The sequence below is a fragment of the Octopus sinensis genome, linkage group LG13 (assembly GCF_006345805.1).
Source record: "Octopus sinensis linkage group LG13, ASM634580v1, whole genome shotgun sequence".
In the NCBI taxonomy this organism is placed as follows: domain Eukaryota; kingdom Metazoa; phylum Mollusca; class Cephalopoda; order Octopoda; family Octopodidae; genus Octopus; species Octopus sinensis.
The window spans coordinates 8,248,550-8,262,653 of NC_043009.1; positions in this window are offsets into that span (position 1 = coordinate 8,248,550).

Here is a 14,104-nt window from a genome sequence, read left to right on the forward strand (position 1 = left end):
TCACACCTACTTACAATGTCATTGTAACAATAAGCAATTACATCGTTGAAATTTTAAAGCTATGAGATGATTCATGATTAATTCAAAACAATGTGAAGAAATGAGCATTTCATTTGAAAGAGTAATCTATATGCTAAAGTGTTAATAACACTAGAATTATCATATTCCTTTCCTACACTCAAACATCATGGGGGAAAGTCAGAATGTCCACTAAAAGCTGTCTTAAAGGAGGACCTACAGTCATGGCCAAAATTTGGAACATAGGTCTGAAAATTAGAATTTATATATTAAATGCCCAAAGTTATATTTGAACCAAATTGTACTTGGGCATAACAATTTAAATTTAAAAAAAAATATGTTCCAAACTTTTGGCCATGACTGTAATTGTATGATGCAATCCAGTATATACCATTCCTCAGAAAAGACATGACTTGAATGCCTGTCATCATTGGTATATCAGGTTATGACTGACCTGGTGCTAAACAACATCAGCCACTTGGTCTTTGGATGTCTTTAGCAAATATCCAGCCCAAACTTCTAATCCATCTACACCCATTTTATTTTTCTGCAAATGTTGATCTATAGGATGGGTGTTAACACCCCACCATCAATCCTTCCAAAAAGAAAGCCTGCAAAGATCATAAACACTGCCTTTCACCTTCTGATTAACTTCTTGTAAATGCAGAAGAAAGATGTCATTAGTTTTTAAATGTTGTGAAGAAGTCAGTGAAGTGAGATTTTGAGAAAAAGAGAGTATTTAGTGAAATAACTTGCCAATTGGTTAATAGGGCCAAAAGAAAGAAGAGAATAAGGCAGTGTTTTTTTAACCTTTATCTTCATGTATTTCTCTCCTTTATCAGTTTCACTATTCCAATCCCACACACTTCACATTTGCTAAGAGGAAAAGCAGTCCTATTCACAACACAATTCATTGCTTAATATTAAGAACTTTATATTACTTAGAATCCTTAAAAAAATCAAAACTTAGGAAAATAAATCTAGTAAAAACGGTGCCAATAATGATATTGTTCAACCTAAAAGCAATTTCCTCCAATGGAATTCCAAAATTACCCCTGAATCATAAAATTTCTCACTTGGATGAAAATTTTCCCTAGATTAAGTAAATAGAATTATTATATCCTGTAACAAGGTGTTTCATTGTTGGGAAAAATATGAAATATTTTTTTATCAAAGGAAAATAAAGAAAATTTCATTTCAAACACTTATATTTATCGTATTATGTACCCCAAGCTAACAAACAGTTTGAGCACCACCAACCTGTGGAGCAAATTGAATTTTCTGTTGAAGCCCTTTGAACATGACATGTTCAAATTTGTATCATGGCCTACCTTCAGTACACAGCCAGAAGTGTATTATGCTGTACTTCTTGTTTAAATTCATGCCAACCTTGAACAGACAAATCTGGAACAAAAAGTATTTTAATCATGACCTAGGTGTTTCTATATATGCAACGAAACATTAAACTAGAAATCCCCAAATGAGTATTATCCTTACCATAATTAGAATCCCAATAAAGAATAATCACACAATATTAATGTATGGTATGATATATATATGTATATATATATATATATATATATATATATATATAATAAAATCACCATAAGCCAAGAAGCCAAGAACCCATAAGCAAGCTCAGTCTTAAAAGAACTAGAATTCCAATGAAGGTCAATTTAAAACCATGAAAACACAAAATACAGTCAATAAGCATATCTAATGTGTACATTTCATCTTCAGCTGTCACACACACACGCACGCGCGCACACACACACACACACACACACACACACACACACACACACACACACATTATAACTGAAAGGCTCCAACCTCCAATTTTGTATATGGCATTCACAAAGATTTTTAAACCAAAGCACATAAGGATAAGCGTTTTCTTCAAACTTTCATTCCATATTTCAAATAAATAATCAGACAGTGAATATTTCAAAAGAAAAGCAAGCTTAGTTCACCAGCTGATGATCGGAAATGAGTAACCCTGAGTACTGGCAATTGGAGCTTTTCAGTTATTATGTATTAAAGAATACTCTACTTTTGTATTGAGTTCTATAATTTATTGTTTCTGGTGAATCAACAGAGATTTCATCATCATTTGATGTCTGTTGGCATGGGGTGGACAGTTTGACAGGAGATCACCACCCAGAGAGCTGTCCAGGCTCCTGTTGTCTGTTTTGACATGATTTCTACAGCTGGATGCCCCTTGTAATACCAATCACTTTACAGAGTGTGTTGGGTACTTTTTACATGCTACCAGCATGGGTGCTCTTATGTGGCACCGGCATCAGTACATTTTATGTGGCACTGGCACAAATACATTCTATGTGGCACCAGCAAGATTGCAATTTATGTGGCACCAGCATCAATAAGAGAAATACCTCTCAGCTGTGAGAAGGAGTGGGAGCTGGCAGAATTGTTAGCACACCTGGCGAAATGCTTAGTTCGTCCTTATGTTCTGAGTTCAAATTCCGCTGAAGTCAAGTTTGCCTTTCATCCTTTCGGGGTCGATAGATTAAGTACCAGTTGAGTGCTGGGGTCAATGTAATCAACTAATCCCCTCCCCACAAATTTCAGGCCCTGTGCTTATAATAAGAAAGGATTATTATTATTAAGAGGTTGACTTTGTCTTTTACCCTTCCAGGAACAAGAAAATTTAGTACCATTTGAGTACTGGAACCAGTGTAATTGACTTGCTTTCCCCACTCCTCTAAAACTTGCTGGCCTTGTGCTAAAATTAGAAACAATTATTTTTTTTTATTATTATGGTATGTAACGTTGAGCTTGCAGAATCATTAGTGCATCAGATAAAATGCTTAGCATCATGTCATCAATCTTTACATTCTGGGTTTAAATTCTACCAAGGTGCACTTTGTCTTTCATCTTACAGGTTCAATGAAATAAGTACCAGTTGACCCCTGGGGTCAGTGTAATTGACTCACTCCCTCAAACTTGCTGGCTTTGTGCCAAAATTTGAAACCATTATTATAAAAAGCTATTATAAAAAAAACACCATCATTCTCATTATTATTAATATTATAAAAGAAATTGCCATCATACTATAGCCTCAGACTGACAAAGCCTTGTGAGTGGATTTGGTAGATGGAAACTGAAAGAAGCCTGTCATATATATGTATATATATATGTGTGTGTCTGTGTTTGTCCCCCCCCCCAACATTGCTTGACAACTGATGCTGGTGTGTTTACATCCCCATAACTTAGCAGTTCGGCAAAAAAGACCGATAGAATAAGTACTAGGCTTACAAAGAATAAGTCCTGGGGCGATTTGCTCGACTAAAGGCAGTGCTCCAGCATAGCCACAGTGAAATGACTGAAACAAGTAAAAGAGTATCATCATCATCATCAGTGGTGATTCACCAAGCCACATTCACAGCAGTAATACCTCAGCTTCACTGAATGCAACATTGAATTAGCATATAACATTCAGCATTCCTCAAAACCCAATTCTGTGTGTAGTCTCTCGACCTAGAAACAACACACCAATTCTCTCTCTCTCTCTCTCTCTCTCTCATCACATTCTACCATCTTAAAGAATGAAGGACAAATACTACAAGGATTTAGTTCTAGATATACTAATCTACAAGAAAAAAAAATGCAGGATAATCATAGATGGAATGCCTTTGATCATAGATTTGTTGGTTCAAAACTGGCCTGAGCTGAAGTAACAACAACATATGGCTATTTAAATTGGCCCTCTACTGACTTTGCTATCTCCACTGATAACAAAACATAATAATAAATCATCCACAAAAGTTTTAAAGAGAAAGAAGCATTTCTCTATAAAATATTTGAAATTACATTTATCATAGCCATTTCCTGATTGACTAGACAAGCAGTTTCCTAAACCAAGTTCTTCTAACTTCCTGTAGTGTTGATCTTCTGCGAGTATCCCATAAGGATTCTGCCAGAGAATTTCTTTAACCTTTTGCTTGTTGGCCCATAAACCATAAACTTAATTCATACCATAAATAATGTGAGATGACTTCAAGTCATTGGGCAATACTCAGCATATGTAGCTGAAAAATAAAATGTCACTATTAGTTATTTATATGTAGAAGAAAAAAAGAAGAAAAAAAAACCTTAAAAAAGAAATCTAATGACACCTGCTTTGACTGTATATGTAAGTGTATGAATTGATAAAGCAATCAATCCTACAGGTTCAGACACGACCATGTGGTTAAGAAGTTGTAACTAGATGATTCTAGGTTCAATCCCACTTTAGTCATATGAGTTTCTTTGTGAATATACATGTGTGTATATGTGTGTGTTTGTTTATGTTGTGTCCCTCTGTGTCTTGTAACTTAACAGTTCAATAAACAGAGAATTATAAAATAAGTACCAGACTGTAATAATATTGGAGTCAATATTGTCCATTAAAGCAGAACCAAAGCATAGCTGCAGTTTATTGACAAAAGCCAGTGGAAGAGTGAGTTTTTTTTAAATGCTAATTTGGAAAGAAAAGATATGTAAAAATGATATTGAGAAAGAAGAGAAAATTTTGATTGATAATATCGACTTCTTTTTTATTTCGAAATCAAAAAGAAAAAAAAAAAGGGTTAGTTTTTGTAAAGAATGGCATGCAGTTGAATGAATTATGTGCTATATACTCCTCCTTATTTTATCAATCTCTGATAGATAAATATGTAAAATTAGAGCCGGGTGAGCTTTGAACTCTGAACACAGAGAATAGAAACTAAACACTTAAAAATTTATAATTTCTAAGACAATTAACCTTATCTTTAACCCTTTTTAAAATCAGTCTCCTTAAGACCACCCTTGGTTATTAGATCAAAACTTCTGGTTTTCAAATAATACAAAATTTCAGGTTTATCTATGTTCCAAACACCAGCTTAATAATGGCAGTTATTTTACTAAATTCTTCATTATTTTCAAATGGAATTGAAATAAGTTTAGAGTATTTTAACAAAATATGGTAACAAAAATGTTAAAGATGAAATATCGTAATATATAAAAGTGAAAGTATATATATTCTAATTTTGCATCCTGGTAGCAGAATTTTTGCATAAGGGTATCTCTTTTCAATGAGATTGTATCAGACTATGTGACTTTTAGGTTCTATATCTATTTAATTTTTACAAGTTTTTATGAAACCCCACTTGAACCATCTTCTAAATTGCTTGGATGCAACAATTATGAATGAATCAACATTCTCTGAGCAGTTGAAAACTATCAGCATTTATCCATGGGTGTGCAGGTATTTTGAAAATACTTTATGGAATGGCAACCATTCTCTGCATGGTTATAGGCTGCCCTTTGGCAAGGCATAGCACCTGTCCAGTCACCCTGCCAGAGATATAGCAAAGTGGGATTGCAGCATGGCAGATTGTGAAGAGGCAGCAGAAGAGCTCAACTGAGCCAAAAATGCTTCTTACATTGATGCTGAGCAGAGGAATCTTAATCAACGGTCAGGGTCACCCAGCCCTCTCAAGAGAGTAACTGCAACACATCCATACAGGTGGCATCCATGGTTGTGTAATTAGCTAATGAAAAATTCACTATGACTCATATATATATATCAGGTTGAGTAAAAAGTAAGCAATATTTTGAATCATGAAGAATTTGTACCGGATTTCTACAGGGGTTTGAATTTTTTTTAAACATTTTTTTTTGCAATTGTCTGATGATACAGACATAAACTTGCCCAAAAGTATCAATAAATTAACATTGATGTTTTTTTCACTGTTGTTACAATAATCTGAAATGTCAAAGTACGATATTCAAGCAACTTTGCTGTTCAACTTCAAAAAAGGATGTAAAGCAGCTGAAACTGCTTACAATATCAACAAAGTGTTTGATGAAAAAATGATCAGTGAGAGGTCAGCTCGAAAATAGTTTAAATGATTTTGCAGTGGATACCTGAGCCTTGAAGATTTTGAGCGTATTGGATGTCCATCTGCCATTGATGATGGCCAATTAAAGACTGTCATTGAGAAAGATCCACGTAAAGCCGATCGTAAACTGGTAAAAGAACTTTAGTTAGTCGGAAAACTGCCTGCAACCATTTGCATGCGATCTAAAAATCAAACAAGCACGACAAATGGGTTCCACATGGTTTGAATGAAAATCAGAAAATGCGCAGATATGAAATTTACCCGTCACTTCTTCTCTGTAACCAGACAAATCCATTTCTCAACCACATTGGAACTTGCAATGGAAAGTAGATTCCGTACAATAATAAAAAGCATTCTCCACAGTGGTTGGACCAAAATGAAGCACCGAAAACCTTCCCTACATCCAGGCTCTTCAAAAAGAAAGTTATGGTGACTGTTTGGTGGTGTACTGCTGGACTCATCCACTATGACTTCTTAAAACTCAGAAAAACCATTACTGCAGAAACATATTGCCATGAAATTGCCAAAATGAATGAAAAACTGTGACTCCTCCATCCCAGACTGGTCAAAAGAAGAGGGCAAATCATTCTTCATGACAATGCTTGACCACACATTTCACTAATGAAAATCCAGAAGTTGAGGGAACTAAGCTATAAAGTTCTTTTCCACCCAGCTTATTCCTCAGACCTTTCTCCTACCAACTACCAATTTTTCAAGCACCTTGATGGTTTCCTGCAAGAGAAATAGGTAAAAACTCAAACTGATGCTGAATATTTGTTCAAAGACTTCATCAGCTCCAGAACTCCAGATCTTTATGTTACCGGAATAAACAAACTTGTAACTCATTGGCACAAATGTGTTGATTTTAATAGTACTTACTTTGATGAACAAAATTTCCACATTGTTGAAATATATTGTGATGAAATTCATGTTTCAAGACATTGCTTACTTTATACTCAGCCTGATGTGTGTGTTTGTGTTGGTGTGTTATCATTTTAATGCCTACTTTCATGTGCTTGCCTGTGTCAAACAAAATTTGTTGTGGTAGATTTTCTACTGCCGGATGCTTTTCCTGCCACCAACCCTCACCTTTTTTCAAACAAGGTAGTATTTCCCCATGGCCAAACATGTCTTTCACAGAGGACTGAAAACAAAGCAACACTGCTTGTATGAGGATGCTGCTCACTTACAACCATCACTTGATGTCAAGATAAGGGCACACCACACACAAAGACAAGGGCACACACACACACACACACACACACACACACACACATATATACATACATGACTGGTGTCTTTCAATTTCCGTCTACCAAATTTGCTCACAAAGCTTGGGTTGGTGCCTGGAGCTATAGTAGATGTTTGCCCAAGGTGTCACACACAAAATCACATGGTTAAGATGAAAGCGTCTCAACCACACTGCCATGTCCCCTGCATGTATAAGTTTGTGTGTATTAATGTACATATTTATGTGTGTATATTATATGTAAATATCATCTGCATATATATATGTGTGTGTGTGTGAAGAGAGACACATACAAACACATACACACACTCATACACATATGGATACAGTATATCTATATATCTATATCCGTATATCAGCATGAAATTTTAACATTGCTGAGAACACCGATAAACTGTGCTTTGAGATGAAAATCCTTTGTGGTATTTGTTCCGCCTGACTTACACAAAGAATCGTTTTTACCATTGTAAATGCAATGAAGCAGAGATTGGCCTATTGGAATCCTGTAACCAATGGCACTACATTTTTCATAAAATGCTACATTAAAGAAGTAAATAAGTTAAACATTTTTACTATTTTAATATTACATACATTTCTATTTTCATATTTATACACAGGTTAAAGCGGAGAACTGGCAGAATCGTTAGCACACCAGGTGAAATGCTTAGCAGTATTTTGTCTTGTCTTTATGTTCTGAGTTCAAATTCCACTGAGGTTGACTTTACCTTTCATCCTTTTGGAGTTGATAGAATAAGAACCAGTTGAGCACTGGGGTTGATCTAATGAACTTACTCCCTCCCCCGAAAATTGCTGGCATTGTGCCAAAATTTCAAACCAATATTTATATATAAGTGCGGACATAGCTGTGTGTATGTGTGTGTGTGCATGTGGTTAAGAGGGTCAGTTTGGTTTCAGGTTCAGTCCCATGGTTTCGGTTCAGTTCTGCTGCACAGTAACTTGGACAAGTGTCTTCAATTATCCCTGGGTCAACCAATGCCTTGAAAATGAATGGAAATTTGTCAGAGATATGTGTGTGTTTGTTTGCCCCCTACTGTTTGACGACTGGTGTTTAAATCATCGAATTTATTGGTTCAGTGAAAGAGACTGATAAAATAAGTATCAGGCTTAAAAAAAACATAAGTACTAGGGGCAGTTTGACTAAACCCTTCAAGCTGTTGCCCCAGCATGGCCACATACCAATGACTGAAACAGATAAAAGATAAAAGATATATATTTTTGATGTAGTTGTAGTTGTTCATGAGAACGTTAGACTTGATGGAGGCAGACCCATGATCAAACATGTTCCAACCATGACCGTCCCATCCTTTTGTATATCTAGGAGTACATTGTTGAATGTGTCTATCATATTTTTTCTTCTCTAAATTGTAGGATGTGCTTGAGGGAAATCTATTTGCTATTTCTAGCAGGTTGAGTGATTACATAGAGGTTCTGTCATTTTCCATATTATTGTAAGTTGGTTAATTTTTCATTTTTATCACTGAAGTAGGAGTGGTTGAAAGAGTGGATTCTGTTCAGTGAACCATATCCACCTACCTATTCCACAGCTAAGTAAACCATGGCATGAAAAATGAAGTTTGATATCTTATTTACTTTGCTGTTTGGTAAATCAATAGATCATAAGAGGCAGTTGGTGCTAGTAAGAACACCCTACTATTTACCCATATCATATTGTACCCATACGACTGTTCAAGTGTATAAACTTTTCTTACCTAATCAGCAATAAAGTATAAACCACAAAGGAGCCATTATGTGGTCCCATGACCTGCTAGAAATAGAAGCCAAATTTCCCACGGAGTGGTTGGCGTTAGGAAGGGCATCCAGCTGTAGAAACACTGCCAGATAAGACTGGAGCCTGGTGCAGCCTTCTGGCTTCCCAGATCCCCGGTCGAACCGTCCAACCCATGCTAGCATGGAGAATGGACGTTAAACGACGATGATGATTGTGTTCAAAAGTAGGGCACTTTGAATATTGTAGCCATAGATGCACTATGTCTGACCAAGAATAATATATGAGATGGTCATAGATGGAAAGAGGGTAAACAACAACATCACAAAGGAATATGAAAATAAGTGTGAAGTAAAATTACTGAAAAAGGAAAAAAAATTCAATATCTAAAAATGGTTTTAAATTCTTATTATCATTATATTCAATGTAAGCCTCTATAACAGGTCTGCAGTTTGTTTCCTTTTGCAGAATATGGTTTATCAATAAAAACATTCACTAGAAAGCTTATTATTTAAACAAGGATAGATAAACAAACAAACATAACAGTTTTTCAACCATTGGAGAATGTTCTGCTAGTCTGTAAGAAACCTCAATGACCTTTGGTCAGTATAACTTACACCCAGGAGAAGCAGTTTGATTGATGGCTTCCTACTGATACCACTTAAAACATTTACCAATAACTACTGTAATACAAAGCCCTAAAACTAAAGTCCTAGGGATTTGATTAATTCTTGTGATACCTTAGTTAGGAATGATACACATGAGATTAATATCTATAATTGTGATAAAAGATTAGCATCAAACATCAAAAAGTTGCTAATATATGATATCGGAGAAGCGATATGATCTATTTTTCACTTTTACATTTGCTTGTGCACTTGAGATTTAAGTATCAGCCAATGTCTAAACTATTACTAAAACACATACTACAACTATCAACTTACAACTTTTCTGTTGTGGGTTGGAAGAGATGTAGGAAGAAGAAGTGGTGTGTATGCATGCATGCAACTGCTGCTTGAAAATTGAATTTATTTTCTGCAGGGCATTTACAATACACAATGTACATAATTTAAAAATTTAAATTACTCTCCCAGTTGTGTAGATTCTCTGTTGCTAAGTGGATCAGAGTAGTGTTGATATTGAGAGGATGTTGAATTTGCCAGTTAGTGAAGCATTAGATTCCGATAGCAAAGGAAACAAGTTTAATTAGATTCTTTCTACCTAGAATTTAATCTTATTTTACTTTCTAATTTATAGAGCCAATTCCATAAAAGGTATTCAGATTTAGGCTTCAGCTTCTCTTGTAATTAAAGCAGGTTTCCTTCACATCATTCAAAAGAGATATATTGAAGACATTGAAGCATATTCTCATAGTGTGTATGAATACGCCTCTATATATATACACACACACAAAGGCACAGGTGTAGCTATATATATGTATATATAGGTACAGATGTGGCTATGTGGTTAAGACACTTGCTTCCCAGCCACACAGTTCTGGGTTGTCTCACTGCATGGCACATTGGGCAGGTGTCTTCTGCTAAAGACCCGAACTGATTAAAGTTCTACCAGTGGATTTAGTAGATAGAAACTGAAAGAAGCCTGTCATATATATACAAGTGTGTGTCACTGCCTCTTTGCCTTGACACCACATGGTAGTTGTAAATAAACATCATTGTCATGTAAAGGGGTAACCTTTGTTCCCTGTCTTCAATGAAACATGCCTGGTTATGGGAAAATATTACCTTACTTAAAAACAGGTACAAGTTGGTGACAGGAAGAGCATCTGGTCATAAGCAATACACCTCAACAAAAATTCCATGCAAGTATGGAAAAGTGGACATTAAAACGATGATGATGATGATGATGATTGTGTGTGTGTGGACATACACACACTTTTATTTTTTTGTTTGAGTCATTGTGTTGGGGCACTGCTTTGAATAGTTTTAGTTGATTTCCTATTGGCCCTAGTACTTATTTTCAAGTCTTGTTCTTATTTTATCGATAACTATTTGTCAAACTGTTAGGTCACAACATAAGCAAAGAGCATCTCTTTTTAAACAGTATCAACATAAAGACAGAACACATAGAAACACACACACATATCACACTCAGGATTTCTACACTGTGTAACAATTTCAGATTGCCATGTCTTCAATGCGGGTATGACTGAATGGTTAAGAAATTTGCTTCAGAACCACAAAGTCCTGGGTTCAACTTCACTGTGCAGCATTGTGGGCAAATGTCTTTCAAAGTAGCCTTGTGTCAGCAAGTATGCAAAACCATGTAGTAACCTATTTGAATGGACTGTACCTGCTTCCAAATGTTCAGCCTTGTGACATGTGGTTATATAGAGATAGATATAGATATAAATATGCATGTATCTGTGTGTGTTTCTGCATTTTCTATTTATAATATTTCTCCCTGATCCATTGATCTCAATCATCCGAAGATCATAAACGAGAAATTCAGGAGTAACGATTTGTGAAGTTTCCAGATTCCAATAAATACAGTAAATAAACTCCACCTTCACTATTCAATAGACTCTTTTCTCCTTCTTCTTCTTCACACTCTAGTGTTCATATATGCAGACGCACAAGGATATTATGTATAAAATTCGTTAGAAAATTATGGTTTTCTTATTTTATTGCTACTTTTCTATTCTGAGAAAAGAGGAATTAGAATGACTATAACCAAGATGAGAGGAGCGTACCGAGATGTGGAGAGTTTACATAGATAAACAAACTAAAAGACACCGACCTTTGACACCTCCAATATTGCAATGGAAGTTTGCCAATAAAAGAAGAAAATTGAAAGATGCCGTTACACTGATCAGTTTCAATTTCAATCCTTCGCAAAGCAATGATGGGAAAATCCCGGCTGCTGTTCAAATCTTCATTATGATAGGGCGGTGTGGTTTGCCTTGGTTTTGTTTCCAGTGAAATCTTGCTCATACAGCAAAGCATTATTACCACCACCACCACCACCACCACTATTACCATCATTGTTGCTATCATCATTATCATCACTGCCTTTGTTATCATCAATATATCTGTTATTGTCGCCACCATCATCATCATCATCATCATCATATCACCACCATCAGCATTGGCACCATTATCATCATCATCATTCCTGCCACCACTACCAAATTATTCCCTCTGTCGTCATCAATGTAACTTTCATCATTGTCACCATCGCTACCATTACCAATAGTATTACCACCAGCACCATCATCATCATCGTCATCATTGCTACCATCATAACATCACTAACTTTGTCATCAATATAACCTTTGTCAGTGTCATCATTTTCATCATCACCACCACCACCATCATCATTGTCACCACCACCAGCAGTACCACCATCATCAGTGTTACTACCATCATAATCAACATCACCACCTTTGCCATCATCAATTACAACCCGTGTCAGTGTCACCATCGCCATCATCATCAACATCACCCACCCCATCATCATTGCAACCATCACTAACACCACCACCACCACAACTATCATCATCACCTCTTTTGATTAGTCTTAAGTGAAATTTGCTATGAGCAGTAGCTAGTACAAAACCCCCCACCTTTCCTTTTTACTCAATCAGTCCCCCTCATCTGGTAACCAACGACCTGCTATTGCCTCTCTTTGATTCTGTCCAAAGGCCAACCAAGTTAATTGTTGTTTTGCATCTCTTGTGTAAATGCCACGAGTGCTGACTACTACATCCACATTGTCTGTTTAATGGAATATTTATAAGAAAATGTCTATGCCTAATTCAAAGAGTGTATGTTGGATATACTCAGTCTGATTGATTCGATGAGAGCATCTACATGACCATTCCTCTTAAAAGAAATGGTAGCTAAGTCTCCTTAAATTATGCATGATTTGTGTAAAGAGAAACAAAATGGGGGAAATGGCATCTTAGATTATTTAGTTCTTGATATAGAAATATAGGTGCAGGCATGGCTGTGTGGTAAGAAGCTTGCTTCCCAACCACATGGTTCCAGATTCAGTCCCACTGTGTGACACATTCGCTAGATGTCTTCTACTATAGCCCTGGACCAACAGAAGCCTTGTGAATTGATTTGGTAAACAGAAATATGAAAGAAGCGTGTTATGTATACATTCATACATATGGATCAAAACAGTCTGATTCAAATCTGTTGGTACTCTTGAGTTTGAAGCATGATGCTAGTTGTCAGCCATTTTTAATTTGAATAGCTGATGACTAGCATCACACTTGAAACTCATGAGCACCAATGAATTTAAATCAAACTGTTTTGATCCATACATGTAACTCCCAATAAATTTGTTGAGTGCCCTTCTTTTGTTTGTCCACTCACTAATATATATATATATATGTGTGTGTCTGTGTTTGTCTCCCACCACTGCTCGCCTACTAGTGCTGGTGTGTTTACATCCCCATAACTTAGCAGTTCAGCAACAGGGACTGATAGAATAAATACTAGGTTTCAAAAAATAAGTCCTGGAGTCAATTTATTTGACTAAAATGCTTCAAGGTGGTGCCCCAGCATGGCCACAGTCAAATGACTGAAACAAACAAAAGATAAAAGAGATTTGTTAGAAAAAACTGGATTTTCACAGTTCGCATGTCTTCAGTTGGAGGTCACAACTATTAGAGATGATCAGCTTGAATGAGACACCAGCCTGTCATGTTGACTTCATTTAGTACCTTAGTAAACAGTCACAAAACAGCCTCGCTGGTATTTGACAAACACATAGTCATTTAATGACTTACGAGGTAAACCCTATGTGGTCGTTCTTTATGTTAGAAATAGCAGCCAGATCTCCTTTAAACATGACTCCTTCCTGAATGAGACACCAGCCTGTTACAGTGTTAACCCACAACTGTTACTGATACTCTTCAGCTGAGTGGACTGGAACAACTTGAATTGAAATACCTTTCTTAAGGACAAACTGTGCTCTTCAGTATGAGAAGTGAACTCATGGCCTTAAGGTCATGAGCCAAGCAACTTAACCACTGGGTCAGATATATAGGATAAATTTATCTAATGTATTCATTCGTTTTCTAAGGCAGTAGGCTGTACTTTGAGGAAGAATTAGTGGCAATCTGTTGCAGATCGAGTGAGCAAATGGAGATTGTTTGGTGTGTTGATGCTCACAGGTTAGCAGCACTCGTCCTATTAGCAACAAAGAGTCACATTCATACCCTGCGTA